Source organism: Hibiscus syriacus, unplaced genomic scaffold (genome assembly GCF_006381635.1).
Source record: "Hibiscus syriacus cultivar Baekdansim isolate YM2019G1 unplaced genomic scaffold, ASM638163v2 tig00110384_pilon, whole genome shotgun sequence".
Lineage (NCBI taxonomy): Eukaryota > Viridiplantae > Streptophyta > Magnoliopsida > Malvales > Malvaceae > Hibiscus > Hibiscus syriacus.
Genome location: NW_024062715.1, coordinates 4,465,406 through 4,486,952, shown reverse-complemented (window position 1 = coordinate 4,486,952; position 21,547 = coordinate 4,465,406). Strand labels below are relative to the sequence as shown.

Sequence of the window (21,547 nt, the reverse complement as noted above, 5' to 3'; positions counted from 1 at the left end):
AAATAAAGGCTATTTTCATTTATTTATTTAATGTATGCATCGGTACATTTTATAGTGTATCGATGCATCCTCTCACTGGTGCATCGGTACACAGCCTATGCATCGATGCACTATCTATATTCGATGTTTAGTTATTTAAGTGTGCATCGGTTCAGTCCTTATGCATCGATGCACCTTGCCCAGAATTTACATTTTGAGCACGAAAATGACTTTATTCCAGCTCAAACTCTCCATATTTCAATCCCTTTCATACCCTTAACTCAAATACCTTTATTTAAACTCATTTATACGTATTTACCACATCCTTAACCTCAAAATCTTATCTTCTACAAGAGATTCAAAAATCATACCCAATTTCAACATGTTCTAAATCCAATTCTAACACTTCATAATTCTTAATTAACTTGATGACAAATCAAATATACCATAAAACATTCATAAACCTTCATATTTCATCATGTCACTCAAAAACCCATTATCTTTAACCTCTAATATCTCATTAATAACTTAGTTTTGATCTAATTTAAACCTCCCTTTAGCTTCCATAATATACAAAGCTTCAATTCCCATAAAAAAATCGAATGAAATAACCATTAAATTAAAAACTTACATTTGAGCTGAAGGGGAGAGTTTTCCACGACAATAAGAGAAAAAGATGAAAGGGTTGACTTCCTATTCCTCTCTTCATCTTATCTCTTATCTTAATTCCCCACTAATTGAATATTAAATTCAATTTAATCTAAATGACCAAAATATCCTTTTAATCATCATTTCTTACAATTTAGTCTAAGCTATGAATCCTATTCATCATCGTCTTTCATTATTTAATTTAATAAATCCTCGTATTTTTAAATCATTTCAACTTAATCCTTAAATAAATTTTTGGGGCATTACACACCCCTCCTCATCCGTTGCATGTGATGATAGCTCCGTGGCCGTTTTCTATGTGGGGCATGAATATTAATGGACAAATTTCACCGAAAGCGTTAAATGGCCATCGCTTCATTCTGGTAGCAATAGATTACTTCACCAAATGGGTAGAAGCAACTTCCTATGTAAATGTTACCCAGTCAACAATATGTAAGTACCTAAAGAAGGAAATTATCTGTAGATATAGCTTACCGGAGAGGATTGTGTCTGACAATGCATTGAATTTAAACAATAAGGTGATGGACTTTGTCTGTGAGCAATTCAAAATAAAGCATCATAATTCCACTATTTATCGCCCAAAGATGAATGGAGAAGTGGAGGCAGCTAATAAGAACATTAAGAGGCTTATAGAGAAGATGACCGAGAGTTATAAGGATTGGCATGAGAAGTTTCCATTTGCTATGTTTGCCTACCAAACTTCAATACAGACGTCAACTGGGGCAACTTCGTTTTCTTTGGTTTTTGGGATGAAAGTTGTCCTCCCTATTGAGGTAGGAATTCCCTCACTTCGGGTTTTGTCAGAATGAAGCTAAACGAGGCAGAATGGGTACAGGCCAGATACGACCAATTGAATTTAATTGAAAAAAGAGATTGAAAGTTATTTGTCATGGTCAGATGTACCAGAACCGAATGATACGAGCACACAATAAGAAAGTTCGCCCTCGAGAATTCCACGAAGGAGATATGGTGCTTAGAAGGATATTACTTATTCAAAAGGATTTTTGAGGGAAATGAATGCCAAATTGGGAAAGACCTTATGTTGTGAAGAATGCATTTTCTGAGGGAACTCTAGTTCTTACTGAGATGGATAGGTCGGAATTACCCTACCCAGTGAATTCTGACGTAGTTAAGAAATATTTTGCTTGAAGAAAAATGAAAAATAATAAGGAAAAATGAGAATTCTTGCATGGCGAAGGTTCTGAATTGATTTTAGAAGTGGAAAGAGCTCCTGATATGGGTAACAACAATAACAGTTGATGATCAGGGTTGAGACTAAAGATTAATGAGTCTCGATGGAAACAACCAGGGGAGAAATTGAATGCACACGAGATTCAATATTGGTTTAGGGCATCCAATAATGGGAGATTTGGGAGTTCTGAAAGAGCTTCACACTCTTAAGCATCATTACAATTTTGGAGATCCTTTTGATAGAAGCTACACTCGAGTCATTCTAACGGTGTGCCAGTTCAAAAGCATTTGCATTATTGATATTTGAAGATGTCTACTTTTTTGTTCTTTTACTGTTTCTAGTTAAAAGTTTTCCATGTAGTTACCTAGAAATTCTCTGCATTTATATAAATTAAGAGATGTTTTTCTTGTTAACTTGCCTTTCGCGAGAATCTTATTTTGAAAGGTTAAAACATACAGCTTAACTTGAAGTACATGAGATCATTTTGTATTATTATGCAAAAGGTTTTGGAAAATGTAGGTATTCTGAAGCTGGCAACGGTTTTAACATGTAAGTTTTTATGGTTATGGGAGGCTAAAACCTTGGAATTCATAGAAAATCCTAGCCATTAATAGATGACCCAAAGAGATTGTCATTTATCAAGAAGTTGGTCATAGGTACTGGCGGGTTTCAAGAAAGAAAGAAGTCAAAGTCCTGTTAAGCCGAAAGATATGGTATTGAGATTGTTAACTGGGGTGAACTGGTCAAATGTTTTATGCCCAAGATGAAACTGATTTTCATCGAGATCAAAGGAGATTGTGTTCATTCGAAGAAGAAAATGCATTAAATTGAATAATTTCATACATTTTAGGCATGAATAGGATCATGGCATGGCATGATGACTTAAATATTTACAGGTTTCCCAATGATAGTTGAAGGTCGAAGATATTGAAGCATCAAGATGAGGATAACTAGTTTTGAAATTTTGAAAAGAATGATGTTTAGAAGACAATTGAGCCAAATATATTCATGTATCCAATGGCTTCCAAACAAGTTTTCGCGATGGAGATGAATTTTCAGAAATTTTCTTGAATTTTGAATTTTTGAGTATAATATTTTCAAACATACATTAATTATTGACAATGTTTGATTTTCAGGTTCGACCTTCAAAGAAAATCAAACTTAAGCCTTCACGAAAGAGGAGTTAAGCAAATCATCGATAAACCTTCACAAAAAAATAGTGAAGCAAATCAAGATTGTTCGAGTTCCATATTCTATGAAGCAAGAGGGAGCGAACATGTTGGCAGAAGATTGTCAGAGTTCCATACTCCCTAAAGTAATAGGGAGCGAACCCGTTTGCAGAAGATTGTTCAAGTTCTATACTCTGAAAGGAATAGGGACGAACCCGTTTTCAGAAGATTGTTCGAGTTCTATACCCTCTGAAGCAATAGGGAGCGAACCCGTTTGTAGAAGATTGTTCGAGTTCTATACTCCTTGAAGCAATAGAGGGCGAACCCATTTTCAGAAGATTGTTTGAGTTCTATACTCCCTGAAGCAATAGGGAGCGAACCCATTTGCAGAAGATTGTTCGAGTTCTATACTCCCTAAAAGGAATAGGGGCGAACCCGTTTTCATAATATTGTTTGAGTTCTATACTCCCTGAAACAATAGGGAGCAAACTTATTTTCAGAGGATTGTTTGAGTTTATACTCCCTGAAGGAATTGGGAGCGAACCCGTTTGCAGAAGATTCTTTTCAATTCTCACTTATCCGAAAGAATAATGGAACAGATTAATCTGTCAAAGTTCTTAAGGTCGAACAAACTTGATCATCTATTGATCTTTTCTCTATTCTCGTCATACGACAATGAGCAAAGAGGGGCAGCTGATGATGCTCATTTTGTCCGGGGTGTCTTTTGAATTTATATGCATATCCTTTTGATTAAGTTTTTTTGGTTATAAGTTTATAGATTATTATTAGGGCTATTATTAATTGCATATTTGATTTCATAGGGATTACACATTTTGCATGCGAATATATATTATGAGTATATATAAATATTACAATGCTATATATATATATATGATATAATATAATAAATACTAATACTAATTAAATTGTTTTTTTATTTACAGCCCTAATTACAAAAGAGTTGTCAACTTCAGCCCAAACGGAGCCCAAAAAACAATTTAATTAGTATATTATATATATATATATATATATATATATATATATATATATATATATATATATGAGTATAAACTAATAAATAAATACTAATTAAATTGTTTTTTTATTTACAGCCCTAATTACAAAAGAGTTGTCAACTTCAGCCCAAACGGAGCCCAAGTCTAAGCAGTTTGACTTGGAAGAATGAAGCCCAAAGCTGTAAGCCCGTTAGGGTTCTCTATCCCCAGTTCATACGCAGCCACATTTCGCCGTTGGATCTGGCATCACGATCCAACGAATCACGACTCTCCAAGGATTTCGAGACAGTGCGCAAACCCACTGAGGAAGATCCATGCTTGTCGGCCATTCACTGTAACCAATGCTGCAGTCCATGCTCATTCTGCTCGAGCCCATACCTTGCAAAAGATTTGTTTTTTCTTTCCAAGGATGCAATGGAAAGGGGGTTGAGAAAGCATGAAGATAAAAGGCAACCATGAGCGAAAAAGCCAAGAGAAATCAGTGGTCATCGAGAGAACACCGAGCAGCAACAAAAAAATCATCCACCAAATCAAAAGTAAAACCATCCTGAGCAATCGGAATAGAGAAAACACAAAAGAAACTTATCTTCCGGAGTCAAAGAGGAAAACCAACACCACTGCTTGAATCTTAACCTCGTTGTATCATCGAGGGTAAGATTTTTACCCTTAGGTTATTATCGTTGTATGAGATAGGGTTTATGGAGTTTGGTTTTTGAGGAGATAGTCTCGGGTTTTTTGGGGGTTTCTGATTTATGGTGTATAGGTCGTAGGTTTTGATAAGAGTTGAAGCAGGGTAGTCATAGGAGCTGGCAGGCTTTTCATCGGGCTGTGAAGGCCAGGGTTTCGTTTAGGGTTTGATGAAGGGTAGTTTGGGAGAGAAAATGACTAAAAACGGGGCTTTGTCTATTTAGGCTGAAGAAATAAATTAGGGTTAAAAAATTTACCCTAATATCCCATATATTAACACGCCAAAACGGTGTAGTTTTCTAGTTGCATGAAACGGCTTCATTTTGCAAAGCGAGAGCTTTCCGTGTTTTGTTGGGGGGATAATTATGGGAGAGGTCCTTCTACCTTCAATCTGTTTCATTATCGTCCTAATTCAAGCTTTACTGTAATGTTAATTTAGACTCTTAACTTTTTATATATTTCATTTTAGTCCAGTATCATGTTAGGACTATTTTCGCGATTATTTTACTTTGGATGTGTAATTTGGGAAACTTTCATTTTGATCCTATTTATCACTTTGGTTGTATTATGTTTGCAATCCCTGGAAATGAAGTTTTTTATGTGAAAAAGCCTATTGTTTACTATTTTTATATTTTAGCCTCTTGTTTAATATTTTATGCATGTTGTAGTGTTAATTTAGGTTTACTTTAAGTGTATGCATGTATATATTATTTCGAGCATGTTGTTCATACGCACATATTTAGGTGTAATTTTTTATGCATGTTAGACTCATGTGCATGACTCAACCTAATCACATAATCGGATTAAGGTAATACACTTTTAATTTAAAATTGTCGGAATGGCTTCTCTTAACTCACTAGAAAGCTGTTTTCGACGATTTTAAATTACAAATGTATCCCATCAGTGTCACTAAAAAATTTGATTCTTCACCTTAAAATTTGGGAATGAAAGAAAAAGAAATGATCGGCTATTTAAATTTGTTGAGAAAAGATCGTTAGAACTCACCTAAAGATATGGTCTCAATATTTTTAAATAATCAAATATTCTTTATCTTTCTAATGGCTTGGTAATTTTAATTACCTATTTCGTTGCTTTTAAATGTTATAAAATTCGCATTTTTGTTTTTTAAAGGGATCAAAAATTAAATTAAAGTTGAACTTGTAAAATTCATTGCAAAGACGTTAATTAATCGACTAGGTACCGATTTAAGACGATGTGAGGGTGCTAAATTTGTTGACACCCTAATCAAGGATTGGTGGCGACTCTTCGAACCGTGTTTTTTATTCGTAAATAAAATCTCAAATATTCGAAACGAGAGGTTTTTTAAAATCGAATTGTTTTTAATTAAAAGCAAATCATAAAGAGAATAATTAAAAATGACGTGGTTTTCAAAATCTCGTTCTCTTTAAAAAAAATCTATTAGACAGTGTTTGTTTCTCCTTTCCACGTGAAAAAGAAAAAAAAACTGGGAGTTTGAGAGAGACGACTGAAATGAAATGGGATAGGGTTTTTAATCCTTAAAATTTGTTCATAAATAAAGGGTGAAACGCTACCATTTTTGGCTACCATGGGGTGTTAGATTTTTTGAATTTAGTGAATGGGTTAATCATGCGAGAGGGGCCCCTATGTTTGTATAGTTCTCACTTTAGCCGTGGAATAGAACTTTATTTGTTTCGATTTAGAGCTTTTAATTTTGATTCACTTACATTTTAGTAATTGTTTGCCTATAAACATGTTTTGGTTAAATTCCTGATCTCAACAGTTAATTTACGGCTCATTTCGTTTTGGTTCTTCATGCTTGTTACATGTTAGAAACTGCTCTATTTATACTTTAATTCACTATAGTTCTTCCGTGTATTCATTTTGATCAGTTAGTTGGTTAAATCTTCTAATGAAATAATAAGAATTATTGCTTTGATAACCCCTGTAATGTTCTATTTTTCTGATTTGTCCTTGTTTTTTATTTTGTTTTATTTTAGTCCCTAATTTTTTATTATTTTTTTTAATTTTTACCATATATATTTATGTGTTCCTTTTTATTATTATTATTATTTTACGCATGTGTATTAACCTATATATTTATAAAATATTTTTTATCCAGTTTACGATTGTTCTTAGTTTTATATTTTATAGGTTTATTTTAAACATGTATATATTATATTATATTAAAAATGATTTTTCTGTATTTTAATATATATATATATATATATTATTTTTAAATATATTTTTAATATTTATAAAGTTTTCAGTGTTAGACTAACCTAAGGAAGATCTCTAAAAGCCTGGGGTGCCCTTTCGAGGGTTATTCGAATAAAGTAATTTTAATACTATTATTTGTTGCTAATTTATATTTTATGATATATTATGCCAATCAAATATATTTATCCCTCTTTAAATAAATGTATAATTTTTTATATTTTCATGATTTTTTATAAAGTGAAATTATTTTAATAAAATTAATATTCATTGTTGGTTTTATTTATTTTATTATTTCATTATTTTTAGTTTATTTATTCATCTGTAAAATTATGTTTGATATTTCATCATCTTGTATCTATTATTTATTAGGTGTTGCATTCATGAATTAAGCACATGCTTTCTCGTTTTTTAATGATCAAAGGCAATGTTGTCTCGCGTCATGGAATAACGAAATTACGTCCGAAATAATTGGATTTCAATTTATGTTAATTCACGTAGTAAGAGAACATCCTTTCTCAATAAATTTGAGTGAATTAAATCGTTTTCATCGAGTTAAGTATTTTTTAAGAGAAATTCAATCTTTTTCAAAATTCATTGAAATAAATGGATCGTAATTTAAATTTTGAACTCAAATTCCTAAAATTCCACCATTTTAAACAACATATAATCGGAGGTACTAATTTCAGGCGCTGTGGGGTGCTCACCCATCCTTCCGCGTAATCGACTCCCGAACCTTTAAAATGAATATTTGATAAACGCAGACCAATTTTTATCTTTAAAATGATTTTCTTTAAAATTGTTCTAAAAGACATTTTTGGGTATTCGACCTACCAAACCCAAAGGTCGATGGCGACTCCAATTCAAACTAAAAATCAAATTTATCGAAAGTCACAAATTTTCAAAAATGATGTCATAATTATTTTTAAATTTTAATTACCCAAAAATGGTTATGACAATTCTAAAAAATAAAAAATTATAAATAAGGTACCCATTACCTGAAAATACGTGTACTTGGATGTAATGGCCAGGATACGAGCCAAAATTTGATACACAAAAATTACGGGTACTTGGTATTTCGGATACCCGAGAATAAGGGTACGGTTTTAAACACCCCTAGTGGTAGGACTTTGAAGGAATAAAGAGAGTGACTAAATTGTAAAATGTACAAAAGATAAGGACCTAAATGTGAGAAAATATGTCATTTGTCAAGCGAATAAAATATGAATTCAAACATACTTTCACAATCATCTTCTTCCTCTCCTATACGTACTTTGATATACATGAGTTCATGGCTTATATTGGGGAGTGCTCGAGGTGAAGTAAGATAATTTATTAATTATGAAATTATTGTGATGTCAGGGAGGTATAATTGACATAATATAGTTAATAAATAATATGATATAATTAATGTTTCATATTATTAAGTTAATTGACAATATAACAACACTTAAATTATTAAAACAAATATGATAATTTATTTACAATTGATTTAAGATTTTAATATTTGTAAACTAAATTTATTAAATTAAATTGAAAATAAGACCTAATTAAAAATTAAGAATTAAAGTTAATCTTGGTGATTAAATTTACTAATTATAAAATCTAGGGGATTTAATCTACAAATTTAATACATGACTAGAATAAAAGATTCTAAAGTTAATGCTCAAATTAAGGCATTAGACAAATTAAAAATAAAATCAAGATCAAATTAGATTAAATGAAGATCCAAGGAAACATATCATATGTAAGTGGTGACCAAAATGGAAGAAAACAAAGCAAGGTGCCAACGCTGCAAATACGTAACTTTACAAGAACTTACGCCCTAATTATACTAATTTTTAACTGCCACATAAACACCTCCGTTAAATGTTAACGTCGTATAGCCATTTTAAACTCATTTAAATAGTTCAGTGGTATATTTATCACAATTTTAAAAATGGTGGTCATTTTGCGACTTGACCCATAGTTATGTGGTCATTTATGTAGTTTACCCAAAAAATGGGAATGTAAAATTTTATATTAGAGAACAAATTAAATAAGAAAAAACAAATTATTAATAAAAATATAAAAAATACTTAAAATATACCAAGAAAAAATTAAATTTTTAAGTAAACAATCACTACACTAACACCCCTCAATTCATCCCTGCTTAAAATCTTCTCTTTTCCACCACTTCGGTATTATTCTTCGTAATCTTTCTCATTCACTCTAGACGACAATTATCATCCTTTATATTTTTATTAGATTAAATATTTTAAAATTTATGAAACTTCAACGCAAAAACTTTTGTTTTGGTTTAGGATTTTATTTTGGGGTTTAAGAGAATTAGGGTGGCGACCTAAAAATTTCAATAGTAAAAAGAAATAATTTATGGGATAACCATCAATAAAATTGAAACTTTAACTTGATTTTAAATGAATTTTAGAAAACATTAAATCAAAAAATAAAGATGAAATAAAAAAAAACACATTCTGATATCACGTATGTCTTGAATTATGGTGGGTGGTGATTAAATCATTCATGGCCCGATAACTAAAAAAGTAAATTTAAAAAATATTAATATTAATATTAATATTATAATTTTTTTAATTCAACTACCAAAATAAAAAAATATGACCAAAATTTCATGACTATTAAAGTAATTTACCTATAAATTACTGAGCATAAGTATCCCGTTTTCCAAACATGGATATTTCGATAATAATAAAAGGAAAAGAAAAACAATTATCAATGATGGAGATTGGAGAAACACAGATCTCTAGAGGGTGGTCAAATTTCCTCTTGACTCCATCACAACCCCGTGTTTCCTCATCTATTTTCTTTAAATTACAAGGAACCCACTTTCAAGTTTCCCCTTAAAAAAAAACTAAAATAGAAAAAAAAAATGGTGGTGATGATGCTGGTGTCGGCACTGCAGTGCTTAATGGATTTGGGGTTAGCTGCAATTTCTATGATGATTGGATTTGGAATGTTCGCTTCCATTGCTTCAGTGCTTTGCTCCGTTGCTTTCTTGCTCCATGCCATTTCCAAAGATGTCTCTTAATCTCATCTTTTGAAGCTCGGGTACTTGCTTAACACCCTTTTTGTTTCTTTTCAAAATACCCTTTTTGTTTTTCATTTTCTGATTAGCTTCTGGGTGTCTTTGATTCCTTTGATTTTTTGTGGTTTCTGAATCTTCCTCGTAGTTTGAAGAACATATTTTCTGGTTGTTTTGATTATAGTTTAGCTTGTATTCTTTTATCAGTCTCCATACTATGCAAAAGTTGTGTGTTTAATTGGATTTATTCTGATGGTGTATTTTTCAAATTTTGAGATAATAGCTGCAAAATCTGTTAAGTCAAGTTCAAGTAATATTCTCTAAACTATTTCAGATTGCATTGAAATTTAAAAACTTGAAAAGTATAAGATTAAGCTTGATCGAATTAGAGTACAATGATTAAGTCAACTACTTGTGTATAATATAAGGACTGATGATAAGAGTGTTTCCTATATTTACTATCAGAACACAAGTTGAACTCTAATCAGAGATGCCACTGCAAACTTGCATCTCAATCCAGAAAATTTGAGCTCAAGTGTGGTAGTCAAGTACCAGTAGATGTCACTGGAAGAAAATCTAGCCTTATCTTTCAAGTTATAATTGAAGTTTACATTGATGCTAAGGGGAAACTGATGTGTTATAATCTCGAGATCTTGTCAATAGAGAACTTCAATCCCTCGTTACTTTGGATAGTTGACTGAAAGATTCCAACTATACTCTAAGACATGGAAATGCTATCCTTTCGTGCTGAAATAGCATAGTTCTGCTCCTTAATGAAATCTTTGCTGCTTAAGATTCCCGTTATCGAGCTAGTTATTTATGCTCCTTCAAAACACCATGTACCCTTCAGGCGACATCCCGAACACCATTCAATGAAACCACCCTTGTTGTCAAGTTCATTGGCGAGTGGTTAAAGAAAACACATTCTTCTTTTGAACATGTCTGGCATTGTTGTTGTTGTTGGGATTTTTTTATCACCTGTATATTAACAAAGGCTTGGAAGGGCAAATTGTAACCTCTGTATTTAACTATGCTGGATTCAGGTGTGAAAAATGTTCCCATCCTTGAACTCGCAGTTTGTTGTTCCTTGACAGCTTTGCAATGTGGGATGGCTTTAATTCTGTCTATATGTATCCGGTAAAAACTTCGGTAACGAATAGTACTATTGTTGGGTTTTGCAATTTTCTTATAATATGTTTGACATTTTTTCTGCTCAAATTGTGTTCCTTTTGTCTCTGCTTTCTCAAGACTTTGGTTTCTTCATTGATCTCTGTTGATGAAGTTTTCTTTGTTGAGATGGATTTGACATTTTCATGCTCGTAATAATTCCGATCCGCACGTTTGAAGTAACTTGGCCAGAATGAGGCGTCGGAAGCCTTTGAACCATTGTTCTTACTGCAAAAGAGCTTCTGGTTTGGACTTTTGACTTTTGAATGTTATCGAATTCCCCAACATGATGATGATCAGAAATATCCTCTTTAGATGTCCCTAGCATTTTAACTTGCAAAATCTAAATAAAAAATTTAAGGTACGTATACAAATTATCCTCAGCTATATGGTTTTGCTTTATTAGTTCATCGACTAGTGAAAGTTACAAAATAGTCTTCTGACTATAAGATGTTATTTTGTTGAGGCTCTCGACTACCAAAAGTTACAAAATAGCCAATTAACTATTTATTGTGTTCCAAATTCTTTTTTTATTGAAAAATTGATAGCAGTTTGAGTTAGAGGTTAATATCTTGATTGAGATATAATATATGATCTTATAATCTCAAATGAATAATATATCTCAGTCAGTGGGTTAACGTCTAGTTCAAACTTACAACTATTTTTTAATGCAAATGGACAAGTGTTGAACACAATGAATAGTTGAATGATCATTTTGTAACTTTTAATAGTCAAGAAACTCATCAAAGACACATCTTATAGTCAGTTAGTAGATCATTTTGTAACTTTTAATAGTCGGGGAATCAACAAAGTAGCACCCTATAATCATCTATCATGTTTTACCCAAAAATTTAAATTGAAATAAGATTTTTTAAAAAGTTTGAGAATGAAAAATATAAAGGTAAATTTTTTATGGATCTAGATTTTATTTTATTTTTAATTAAGCTAAGGTGATTACAAAATAGTATTTGCTCTAAATATTTTCAACCATTTGACAATGAACGCTCAATTACCCTGTTGTATTATTGATGCTCGAACGTGTGACCTCTAAAAACAATAATGATTCATTTAATAACTGAGGTAAATTAGTTCGTGGTATGAATCAGATTTTGACATCTCTTCGATGTGATGATTAAATTTAAAGATTTAAATCTATAAGAATAAAAAATGTTTTTCTTTTCTTTTTGGTTCCGATAATCTAGCTTACAAATACTTGATAAAATAAGAAACGTCCAACTAAAGGCAATTATTTATTTGGTAAAAATGTGTATTCATTGGGAGAAGAAAGTGATCCACGAGATGGGCATTGCCTTCCTTCCTTGCAACTTTCAAACATTACCTTTTATAGATTTGAAGAATTTAAACTGGGACCCCGAATAGGCTACACAAAATTAAGAATCAAATAATAATATTATAAGCATGAATTATATGAACTCAATAGTTAAATGAATGATTATTATCCTTAAAAATATCATATTCGAGCATCAACGACTGCAGAATACTTGAGCATTTATTGTCAAATGATTAAAAATCTTTAAAATAAATACTACCATTTATAATCACTTTAGATTAAAAAAATAATACTATTATAAAATTATCATTCAGTTTATTTAACACAAATAGAAACTACTAATTTTATTAAAAAAATAAAAATATTTAAAATTACAATAAAAAATTATAACAATAAACGTAAATTAGACATATAATTAGGATATTGTTTATAACTATATATACAACATTGATATAATTATTTAAATAATATTATAGTCTTTGTATATTATAAATTATGATAAATTTAATGATCATTTTATAATCGTGTGAGTAAATTAATGATTTTATTATAATTTTAAAATTTTAGAAATCAAAATAATTTTTTTATTAATCGGGGTAAGTACAAGACAATATCTATTCAAAGAACAGCTTTCAACATTTTTGACATTGAACGTCTTTACTCTTAGAATTTATGGTGTTCGAGCTTGAGTCCTAAAAAAACAACATTTACTTTACTACGAAGGTGACTTGGTTTGTAGAGTAATCAAAATTAATTGTTTAAATATAATTTAATATTTGTATATTTTACCGACTCTATCAAACTAATATACTTGACGTAAGTCTAACATGGAAAATGCACCACTGTTTTTGGCTTTGACTACAGTTCATTGGAGCCGAAAGAAAAAGGCATAAACATCCAAGTCAGAAGCAAAATTCCAAAACATTAATAACCATCCAACAACGATTCCATGTGCACTTTCGAATATCATGATCACATCTGACCCCAATTTAGTATAGAAACCGTCCAATATTTATCATATTTAATGGCATCTTTTTTTTTCCCGAGAAATAAACCTTCAGCTCAGTTGATAGAGCATAAGATTCTTAATTTTAAGATCGTGAGATCAAGTTTTATGAAGGGCATTTTATAATTTTGAGGTCTCCTACGGAAGCTGTTCTCAACATAGTATTAGGGACAATCTACTATCTTACCTCCCCTTACCCATTACATATGGGAACAAAGGACAGTCATTTAATGGCATCTTTTCAAAAGGTTTGGTCGGGTCAAGTTGTTCACTTGGTTTGATAAGTATAGCCGTAAACCAAATCTTACAACTTCACGTTTTTTTTAACTTGGGAAGACGGGGACGAAGGGTGGAGAATTATTTTCTAAAAAATATTTTTAATAATATTTTAGTTTTAAAAAAATAGAAAAATTAAATATATATAAAAACTTAGATAACAATCAAATTTAATGTCGATTATGGTTTAGAACCTAAAAATATAACGACAGAAACGTTATATACTTATTTTTAATGAAAAATTCTTTAGATATTTGAAGTTAACTTTAGTATAGTTTGGACACTTTCTTTTATACTAAAGCATTTAAAAAAAATAAAACCACAACTCTCTATCATGGTTTTCAGAATCTAACCAGTTAGTGAACCGGTCATGCTATCGGTTCACTGGTTCAACCGGTCGGAAGAATCGAAGGACGTCATAATTATTTAAAAAATTAAATAAAAATACCAAAAATATTTAAATAAAAATAATTTTATATATCACAAGTCATATTCAAAGCAAATCATACCATATATAAGTTAAAAACCATAAAATCAAGTGAAACAAAATGATTCAAATTAACTACACCATAATATTTAAGGTAAAACATATTAAATAATAAATATAATTATATAACTATAATTAAAAAATAAATTTGGGGCTAAAAAATTCATAACAAAATGATATTGTTTGGTTTAATTTTTATAAAAAAAAATCTCACATGGCTAAGAAACATAGAAGAACGTCCCAAAAGTCTAAAGAGTAAAAATATGAGAACAAAACAATTCCACATGGCTAAGAAACATAGAAGAGCATCCCAACTAACTTCTATAAATAATAGAGGTAATTTGACATTCAAAATCATGGAGCCTTTTGGTGAGCATAGAGTGAACTATTCTTTCACTTCAATCAAGTTCGAATTTTAGGCTTCAATCGAGCTTCTAAATTTTTTTTGAGTTCAAGCCTTTTCGAGTTCAAGTTTCAATATTATATTTCGAGTTCGAGTTGAACTTGATAATTTTTAGTTCGTGAGTTTGAGTCGAGCTCAGCAATACTCGAGTTCGACTTGGCTCGTTTAACAAACGACATCGTTTGGTTTAATTTAAAAAAAAAAACAAAATTGGCGGTTTTTCCCGATTTTTCCCAGTTTTCAGCCGGTCCAGTTTGAACGGTTCAACGGTTTCGACCGGTTCACTAGTAGTGGTTTAACCGGTTTAGTTTGAACCGGACTAGGCAACGGTTCCTAGTTGAACCAGTTGAACCGACCGGTCCGGTCCGGTTTTCAAAACAATGCTCTCTACCAAGCAACACATTACACTTCATTCTAGGATCATATTTTATCGCATCACAATTAACATGTGAACGCCCGGCTCAGACGACCATCAATTTTTTAACAGAAAAGGTAAGTTTGAAGCATATGAATAGTCAGATAACCATTTTATAACTTTTAATAGTCGATAGACTCAACAAAGCAACATCCTATATTTGGGAGACTATTTTATAACATTTAATAGTTAGAGACTCAATAAAGTAGTATCATATAATCAGTAGACAATTTATGTACTTTATCTAAAAAAATATTGTTCTTCTTATAAAATTAAAATTTGAGCACTTATTACATGATTTATACATTACTAATAGAATAAAAGATCTTAATATATTATTTTATAACCATTTCATACCATTAAAAAAAACTTTGAGCCTTTGACATTTCAATGACCAAAACATCATGTTTTAATAACAAAAAACGAACATTTAGAAAATTAAAGTGACCATTTATATAGTTTACCAAATGTTTTAATTGGAATGGCACTAGGAGATGCCAAGCAGCCAGCCCAATATACTATATAAAGTTTGGCTTGGATTTTGTAAATTATAAGTACACACACTTGGCTTCCCGGGATACAGCATTTGATTGATCCCCTCCCAAAACGAACCGAAACTACTCCTGCTACTATTAAATACCTCTCTGCTTCTTCTTTTATCTTTGTTTGAATCCCATTCTCGATAAATTGTTACATTTTTCCCGCAGATTCTCTAGAATTCTCAACTTCCCAGAAAAACATAAACGAAGAAAAATTATGGAAAATCACATTCATTTTCTATTCCGAGAACAGAACCGAGAAATAGAATAACCATTTTTTATATAAGGAGAAAGGGTTAACTCAGTGTGACTCAAAGAACAGTAGGAACACAAAGGAGAAAAAAACGACTCATACTGTGTCTCGGTGAGTTCATCATTGCTAAAAAAACTTAATTTTTTGGTTATTGAATTTGATATATATTAAATTCTGCAATCTGGGTATAGTTTGTTTTATCATTCTGTAATCTGGGTGATCATTATTTTTTTTATTTTATTTTGGGGGTGAAAGGTCGCTGTATTAGATCGAAATAACGTGTTCCAATAGTTGTTTTCGGGAGTTTAGTTGTGCTTTTTGTTTCTGTTTGAATTTTCTGTCATTTTATTTTTCTTGGAATGTGATCCTTTATTTTACATGTTAATGAAATATTGTGTCATTGAATAATCAAAATTTTATGTTTCTGTTGTTTTATTGAATGGGAAAGGTGTTTGCTTTGATTACTTTAATTGTTATTTTGGTGCTTTATGCAGTTTCTATATCTGTTTTTTATGACAAGTCTTTACCGAGCAAAGAAAAGCCAAATGAGTTTATTTGGTATTGCTTGATTTTGTTCTCTGTTTGGTGTATCTTTTACGGTAATTGCCCGAGAGTTTTAGTTGATATTTTAATGTTAAAAATGAGATATTCATTACTTGTATTACTATGAGTCTATGACAGTTAGCAATTGAAGGAGATGATAAATATGTATTGCTTTAATATTCTAAGAAAAGATTAATGCTTTACAAAGATAATCAATTATCATGATTTCCCTCTTATTTAGTACAAAAAGAGTTGGTGAAATCTGTTGTTTCCATAAAACACTGTTTACTGTGTCCATCATGGTGTTTAACTGATGTAATGCTTAGAATATAAAATCAGGGCATCTTTGTAATTCATTTCCTGACCTTAAGCTGTCTTGGTTTTCAGTTGAAAAATTGACCATTATATGTTGGATGAAATCTAGTACATTGAATCATTGATGCGCTTTACAGACGTGCTTTTAGTATTATTGAACATTTTAACTGCCTTATAACCCCCTCATATATTTTAATTGTTTCCTTGCACTACTTAATTCTCTCTTCTTTTCTTCTTTTTTCATTTATACCAGAGGTAGCTGTCAAATTTCAATGGCTCAAGGTCTGTTAAAAGATCAGGTTCCTCTGGTTAAGCGAAAGGATTGTGATCGCCATGAGATTGTTTCAATCCAAGATCCTTTGTCTTTTGAGAATGGGTTCTTTATTGTTATCCGTGCGTGCCAATTATTAGCACAAAAAAATGATGGACTAATATTGGTAGGATTAGCAGGTCCTTCTGGATCAGGGAAGACTGTATTTACCGAAAGGATGCGCAACTTCATGCCTAACATTGCTATTATAACGATGGACAACTATAACGATTCTAGTCGAATTGTTGATGGCAACTTGATGGTAAAATTCATCTTTTATCTCATTCTCCCATCCTTTTGAAATTGTGATTCCTTTGGAAGTTCTCAGGAAGATGCTAAAGAATTGAAGATGTCTTCGCCCCACTTTTATGGATTACCAATTGCATTATCATGGATGTTGATAAATGTGCTTTTATACTGATTGGAAGAGGTTTTAATGTCAATAGAAAATGTAATATTGATGCCTGTATTAAATTTTTTATTTGAATATCTAGTTGTGTGGTATTAGAAGTTAAGAATTTAACACAAAGCAGGCAAAGCTGTAAAAAGACAATCTTTTGATTCATTTGAACGACAGATCCACGCTTGACAGATTATGACACACTGCTCCAGAATGTTCATGATTTAAAGGAAGGGAAGGAAGTGCAGGTTCCCAAATATGATTTCAAGACTAGTTCCCGAACAGGATACAGGTTGAACCCTGCTTCATTTAGTGCTTATCAGTACTAAAATTTGCTTAAAAAGCTGTTAAGGATTGGATTTTTACAGGTATGCCAAAGGAAAAGTAAATGGTATCATATTGTGAATCGTACAAATCTTGATCAATGCTGTTTACAGCATTGAATTACTGCTATTCTCAATCCATATTATAAGATCAATTAGATTCTTAATCCGATAAGTTATTGCTTTCATATCTGGGTTATAGATTTTCATTTAATCTAGGATGTCTACAACAGGACCCTTGAAGTTCCGAGCTCCCGCATTGTAGTCATCGAAGGCATCTATGCTTTGAGTGAGAAGTTGAGACCTATCCTGGATCTCCGAGTATCTGTCACTGGAGGAGTTCACTTTGACCTTGTTAAACGAGTTCTACGAGACATACAGCGTGTCGGACAAGAACCTGAAGAAATAATCCATCAAATATCTGAAACTGTATGTTTGGCTTGGCTCGGCTCCATGTTTTGGTGAAATTCATTGCCTCAGTGAAAAGAAGGCTGAGTTTGTTGTTTTCTGGATGAAGTCACATGTTCTTTGTTATGCAGGTATATCCAATGTACAAGGCCTTTATTGAGCCAGATCTGCAAACAGCACATATAAAAATCATTAACAAGTTCAACCCGTTTACTGGGTTTCAAAGTCCCACTTATTTTAAAGGTTGGTATTTGCCCAGATTCTTTGGTAATTTAACTTATTTCTATTCTGGTATCTATGTCATTGTTTGTCCCAGCATCTCAGTTTCTCTGTTTATTGTAGTCATCTAGGAAGTCCACAGTGGACCAAATTAAGAGTGTTGTATCTGAAGCACATATAGAATCCCAGGAGCAGACTTATGATATATACCTTCTACCTCCTGGAGAAGATCCAGATTCTTGCCAATCATATCTGCGGATGCAGAATAAAGATGGGAAATATAGTCTCATGTTTGAGGTTTGTCCCTCAAATTTTCTCTTATTTTATGTATTACAAAAGCAAAGGGGTATGAGTCTTATGGTTTCACATATGTTGAGAAAATATGTATGTGTCTAGCTCTAAGTAGATATTAGTTTTGGCAAATAAAATGCTGGTTATTGCATGTGTTTGGTTCTTGGTGAAATTCATGTATTTATTATCAAAATAAATAGGTTGGTATTAAATTGGCAAATGATGTTCAGTAGAGGATAGATCTTGGTGAAGCCAATTTTTGTCTATATACTTTTCAGGTTTAACTATTAGGCTGATTTTTTTTTTGGGTTCTATATCTGTATTCTATTTGCTTGATATCTCACATTTCCCCTCTGTGTATGTTTTCTAAGAAACTGTACCAAAAATGAAAGTCTTTTTTGATAGTTTTTAGTTCTAATTTCAGGAGTGGGTAACCGATATTCCATTTGTCGTATCTCCAAGAATTACATTTGAAGTTAGCGTTCGCCTGCTTGGCGGACTAATGGCTTTGGGTTATACAATATCAGCCATCCTTAAAAGAAATAGCCATATATTCTCTGATGATAGTGTTTGCGTGAAAATCGATTGGCTAGAACAGCTAAATCGTCAATATCTTCAGGTACTTCTGAGAATCTGAAATTTTCAAAGCATGTTCTACAAAATATGGATTTTAATCAAACTTCCAAAACTTTTTAATGTCGAAAACTCATTGTGGACTTTTTAGTTTCTATAATTTTTTTAGTGATTTATTTCTTTTGCACCTGATAATTTGTATATTTGTGGATATATATTTTGGGAGGTTTTATTGCTTGAGAAGTTCCCATTAACATTATTGGAAGTTTAGCAGATTTTTAGCTTGTATTTTGGAGGAGGTCAGGAAGTCATGTTGGCAATTTGATGCTTAATTATTTCATTTAAAACATTTGTTGTGTTTCTTGTTCCAAAATATTATTGTAATTTGTAATGTGCAGTTTTTTTACATGCTAATAATGCCAACCATTGCGTTTTGACAATTCTTAAACAGGTACAAGGAAGAGATAGGTCAGTTGTAAGAGGTGTTGCAGAGCAGCTTGGTTTGGAAGGATCGTACATTCCGCGTACCTATATTGAACAAATTCGATTGGAAAAGCTTGTAAATGAGGTTATGGTATGAGAATTTTGCAATTCCCTGGAAGCTTATGATGTCTTTTTTTTAATTATAGCACAGTTCTTATGTAATCATCGAACAGGCCCTGCCGGAGGATTTGAAAACAAAGCTCAGCCTAGATGAGGATTTGGTGTCAAGCCCCAAAGAAGCACTCTTGGGAGCCTCCGTGGATATGGTTGCGTTGAGAAGTAGGCATCTCAAAAGGTGTAAACATCTGATACTTTTCCCCCCTCTGCTGCATATGAATGTTGTTTGATAGCCCTTTCCAATCAAATTTAACTCGGATACTGACTGATATATCTTAACAAAACTAGTGGTATGGCTCATTCATATTCAACTCAAATAGAGAATAATATATCGAGCTTCACTGGATATAGTAGTCTCACAGAGAGAAATCCAGAGTCAGCTCTAGCGAACGAGGTTTTTATGCTACTCTTTTTGCAATGTACTTGATTTTATAATAAATGGAATGCTATGTGAACTTATCACCTTTATTGTTTTTTTTTCTTTTCGATGTAGGGAGTCATTAATCACCTTTCAGAACAGATATCCTCTCTTAATAATAGAATGGATGAATTTACGACCCGTGTTGAAGAGTTGAATTCCAGGTTAACTATCAAGAGAAGTACTACGAGCCAACAAAACCTTGCTTTCCGAGTTGATTCTTGCAATGGTTCTGCTTCGACTTCTTACTTTATAAACGGTCTAGGCGGTGGGTCCTTAATATCCAATTCTTCTTCCTCCTCTCTACTGGCAAAAGATTCACCTTTGATGGAAGAGGTACCATTGCTATGCCCTTTTATTCAAGTTTGTTGTGCAGAAGAAATCCAGAATTACAAATACATGTAGATTGTTGGGAAAAGGCAAAACATTTAAGGGTTGTTTCAATTCTGGAAAAATTGTTAAGTGTTTGTCATGGATTTTATATCAATTATTCAATGATGAGCTGATCTTTGTCGATGAACCAACAGAAATGGTCCTACATAATTTAGAACATCAGTGCTAGAGGTAGTTTTGATCCCGAGAAAAGTTAGAAAGGGATTGACAGAAACGGTCTGATATAATTTAGAAACTTTAATGGCTAGGAAATCATAGTGGTGATGCAATTAACCTATATCTGTTGAACTGTATTTATTCATTCAAGGTTTCATGGTCAACTGGTTAGTCACAACTTTTGTGCTGTCTATGAAACAGATATCGACCGTTGCACAGGGACAGCGTCGAATCATGCATCAGTTAGACAACTTTAGTAATCTCCTCCACGCTGGTCTTGGCGAGAGGTCTGAAGAAGCAGATACAAGAAAGAAAAACACGGTGGCTGGTGCAGAACCTATTAAAGTTCCTCTAATTTTAACAACACTGACCATTGGCGGTCTGGGAATCTTCTTATTTAGGGGCTTTCTTTGTAACTCCTGCTCTCGGGTTTCTAGCATAAATGCATCTGGTTAAATTTTGGCATAAAAAAGAACTCGAAACCTTCATTATGTTCGATTATAATGAAATATTTCAATCGGGTTGATGTTTGAATATAGGCTTAAAAGTCGAACCAAGTAAAATGTTGCTGTTTTTATTGTTTTATATTTCACATTTATTTCTTATTTTGTTGGTGGATTATGTGTGTGTGTGTGTGTGTATTATGTGGAAATAAAATTTGGAAACTCCTTTATTCAGGGGCCATACGTCCCACTAAGTTCTAACAGCTGACATCCCTATGAATGATCTTTGGATCGCAAGTACAATAAGCCCCTAGTCGTTATTGTATGGTGAAATCCGTCTTATTCGGATATTCAAGATGGGTGACAGAAT

The 21,547-nt window shown here is 32.0% G+C and overlaps 1 long non-coding RNA gene and 1 pseudogene across 1 annotated transcript; both read left to right on the top strand.

Moving 5' to 3' along the window:
* The first annotated feature begins 9,653 nt into the window (after window positions 1-9,653).
* LOC120122208 lies at window positions 9,654-11,212 on the top strand. Its single transcript, XR_005516057.1, has 2 exons — window positions 9,654-9,974; window positions 10,992-11,212. It is a non-coding gene; the product is annotated as an uncharacterized LOC120122208 (long non-coding RNA).
* Window positions 11,213-15,739: 4,527 nt separating this feature from the next.
* LOC120121974 lies at window positions 15,740-21,190 on the top strand (annotated as a pseudogene).
* Window positions 21,191-21,547: the final 357 nt, after the last annotated feature.